At 40.0% G+C, this 4,161-nt stretch overlaps 1 long non-coding RNA gene across 1 annotated transcript; it reads left to right on the forward strand.

Moving 5' to 3' along the window:
- Positions 1 to 2,617: 2,617 nt before the first annotated feature.
- LOC121938234 lies at positions 2,618 to 3,240 on the forward strand. Its single transcript, XR_006105257.1, has 3 exons — positions 2,618 to 2,698; positions 2,849 to 2,921; positions 3,153 to 3,240. It is a non-coding gene; the product is annotated as an uncharacterized LOC121938234 (long non-coding RNA).
- The last annotated feature ends 921 nt before the right edge of the window (positions 3,241 to 4,161 follow it).

Consider the following 4,161-nt stretch of genomic DNA (forward strand, 5'->3'; position numbering starts at 1 on the left):
TGTATTTTTAATTATGATCAGTTTAGAAACAAACAAAATTTAAAACTCTTATTATTGAAAAGTATGTACCTGTTATTTTTTTTTTTTTTTTTTAGTAAAAAAGGAAAATGGAAATAGTACTTTTTTTATGGGACTTAAAAAATGTTTTCTGGAATTAAGCTGAAGAAAATGCTGTGGGATGTTCTGTTAGGCATGAACCTGGGTAATTATTAACTGAGAGAGGGGCAAAAATAGCCTCTAATCAAGGTCAGAGTGGGCAAGGGTAAGCAACTTCGCTTTTAGTGTCACCTGCACACACAGCATGTACTATGGATACCATGTTAATGTAGGCACTATACGCCTGGGAATTACATTAGATAAGATACACTGACGGGTGATTGGAAAAGTTTTGCATAAATAGTCCAACACATTTACCGCTGTTGCGGGAAGTCATCTTTTATGATAATTTAAGACCTCTGCTGTTTAAAAAAAATCTATTTTCATTACATTTTTAAGGATCACAAGATTTTAGGAGGTATTAAAACAACTATGGTTTGAACCCACAGCTCCTGGTTAGGTCCACCTAATACCCAAGTCATTAATAATCAGAGGCAAAGGCTGCTTCCCCCGCATCATCTGGTTTTCTGGAAGAGCTATTGAATATAAATTTGCCCTGTTCTGTACCAGGCTCCACACACACCTGTTGTTGTGCTCCAGTCAGGCAACCATACACCCACATAATGAGGGGGAAGCTTTTCCCTGGACCAAGACAACACAACTCAGCCCACACGCATGCCCTCTCACTGTTTGCTTATCACTCCCTGTTGGCTTTACGAACATGTATTTGTATTTCAGCCAACCAGAGTTAGTGTCTTCCTATGCAACATAGAAAACCATTGTTTTCTCACCACCTTCTGCAATTACACACAACGAATGCTGATGTCTCTTGAGCACAAAAGTCAATGACCACCTTAGTAATCCTATGCGTCCCCCCTGCTATCGTTGACCCCTTCAGGCACCTCCACAGAGATCAGCACCATCTGGTCCACGCCCTGTATGTTCACACAGTGGGGAGGTGTGTGTTTGTCTAGTAGTAATGGAGGTTAGTGCTAAGAGAGCTATTGTAGTGTTTTACTGTCTTCATTACTGCTGAAGACTTTGCTGTCTGCAAAACTACACCGTTCACTGCGTGGTACTGTTGATGAAGTGCAGATATTCCTTTCAGAGCCAGTTCTCACAAGCATATAAAAAATTCCCTTTATTAATCACTTCAGTATAGATAGTTTGGCACCACCCAATTGCAATGACCTGGCATCTAAGGAACAGCTTTTTAGAAAGTATTTCACCAGTATGAAGAGTATCAACTAGGCTGTTTAGTCAATAGAAATATGCAGACATAACAAACAGAAACTTGATTAAGCAGCACTGCCTAGTTTGACTATTTGATCAGATTTCAGTCTGAATTTGAGGTTGGGGGGGGTAAGTCTTTTAATCTGCTACATTTTAATGTTGTTTGTTTTTTTCTTTTGATGAATTTGATTATTCTGACACTGATATGAACTTTTTGTGAAGGCCTGTTTATTTCGGGGAATTTGAATTTGTTTGTTTGAGGTTTTTGGTTTCATTTATCACACGGCAATCAGCCAATGCAGTGTAACCCAGATCAGCACATCATTCAGTTAAAACAACTCTTGAACCGCCTGAACCATCCTGTATAATAAAACGGTGAATAAATAACCAAAAACAACAAGTTGGTCACATCTAATGTCATGGCGTGTGTCGGCAGCTGTTTCGATCCTGTTATTTAGCTTAGAAACTGCAATAGTTCCTCTGTTCGGTTGCTAAAGAAAGGATTCAGCAACACAACACACAGTGATTGTGTTGCATGGAAGATGATGTCATTGCAGTTTTATGTGGCGGCACTACGGCGATCAGCTGGTACCAAAGTAGAGTTGAGTTTAGCCAAACCTTTAACTGGAAACAAGGCGTAATAGAGGCCCAGAGGATAGGACTCATTATTGGGTACTTTGGAAATTGATGGAACTAATATATTTAAAGTAAATGGGCTCAAACATGCAAAGACATGATATGGTCCTTTTAAGCATCTGTACCTGGGAGGCATTTCAGGGAGGAAAATTCATAACATGGTGGAACACTTTTACCATGCCATTTTTATTCATTTATTTCCAATCACAACCGTAACCGTAACATGGTAAAAGTAAAATCAGCTTCCTGGGGTAACTTTGCTGTCTTGGCCAGAAGTGCCTTAAATAAGAGATTCAGAATCTCAGTGGGGTATTCTGTGTAAAACAAAAGGTGAATGAATAAAATACAAATTAAAAAAATCTTTAATCAGTGTGCTGGATAGATATTTGATATATTAGAGGTTCATCAACAGGTTAGTATGTTTAGCACTTTTTAGAGAATATGATCTTATTTGAGCTCATTAGATATGCTTTTTTTGGCGTTACATGTTTGACGTCTTAACGGTTAGCTGTTGGCAGACAGGACTGTTTGCCTTTCATGTTTGCCCCAGGGGAATTCGTTTTGGACTTTGTGTTCTGTGCCGTTGAATGTCGCCGATGTTGTTCTCTCGCTCAACAGCTTCTGGCCATAGTTTCCATTGTTGGTTGATATTCTTGTCAGTCCTGACTTGCATCTTGTCATCTTTTTCTTTCTTCACAGATCCAGTTCTTCAGGTCCCCACACATGTGGCAGAGTACGTATCTTTGGAGTTGTTTCCGCACGCGTAAACATCATTGTGTACTGCACCTGCCTGTTAGAAAAGATGGTGAAAGCAGTTGAGCTCATCTGTCACTCCCTTTTCTGGTCTCAAGATTTGATGCATCTTTTTATATATTTACTCTAGACCAGCGTTTCTGCCTGACCCCAATGATGGCAGCCTGTACTCTCTGGGAGGAAAGAACAACGAAGGCCTCACAGTAAGAGGAAATAAATGTCTATCTCTTACTATAATCTCCCTTCTTTTGTGAGAAACACACTGTTCAGTTCCCTATTCTGGAGAAAAGCACCACAAATGTGTGCAGAAGTCATACTGAAAAAAGTGCACCCTCATTGAAGTCCCAACTGTGGTGCATGCATGATGTTCCCCATGTATTGTCGCAGCACATAATAGCTATTTTAATGTTCATTTGTTCATTTTGCTTAAACAGAAATTACCGTTCACTATCCCTGAGTTGGTCCAAGCTTCCCCCTGCCGCAGCTCTGACGGAGTCCTTTACATGGGTAAGGCTAATTCACACACAGGAATTATGAATGAATTAATTAATCTTTATTTTGATGGTGTAAAAACAAAAAAAAAACACAAATAAAAGCAGACAAGCCTAACAGCAAGTGTAATAAACAAAAACAAAACAGCCTTTACGTCAATCTCAATAACAACTACTTGTTTACACTTTAACTTAAATATCACATTATCGAAAAGGAGTAAGAAGAAGTGCGTACTTAGTTATTCCTACCTCTATATATACATTCACAGTCTACACAAACGACTTTCCAAATTGGCTTTTGATTAAACCTATTGTCCTCCCTTATTCATAAACACGTGCGGCCCGTGTCCCAGTGTGTCTCCACATCAAAATTAGGGGGTGTTATCTGGATATCTTCCACAGCCTTTCAGTTCCACTCAACCTGTGGCCGTAGCCTGTGCTCTTTTGAATTTACAACAGTTAACAGTGGAAAGGTAATCTACCGTATTGACTGTGTCATTGTTTAAGGCAAAGCGGGTGACCTCTCCACAGCCATTATCAGGGACGCTTTTGTTTTCATCCAACTGAAGCTGCTGCAGGAACAAAGCGTGTCAGAGATGCAAAGGTCTGAAAGTGGTTCAGCCTTGAATTCTTACGCTTTTAAATCTTTATTTATGAAAAGTTTGCCATGTAAAGATTGTCCTCCCCCGTCATCTGCAGTCCCTGAAGCGGCTGTTTTTCCTGATGAATGATTCTTGCCTTCATCTATAATAGTCTATGATCAAGGTGTAAGTGCCACTCCCTGCATTGACACAATGGGTGAGATGGCAGTACAATGAGACCGTGATGGGTTGGTCGTTTAATGATGGATTGGTAACACCCATTCCTGTGGAGGATAGCTGGCTGCATGCTGGTTTGCTTGACTGGGCTTGCACTGGTGCACCTCAATTTGACTATTTCCTGTTCATAATCT

The sequence above is a fragment of the Plectropomus leopardus genome, unplaced genomic scaffold, assembly GCF_008729295.1.
Source record: "Plectropomus leopardus isolate mb unplaced genomic scaffold, YSFRI_Pleo_2.0 unplaced_scaffold28930, whole genome shotgun sequence".
Taxonomy (NCBI): Eukaryota; Metazoa; Chordata; class Actinopteri; order Perciformes; family Serranidae; genus Plectropomus; species Plectropomus leopardus.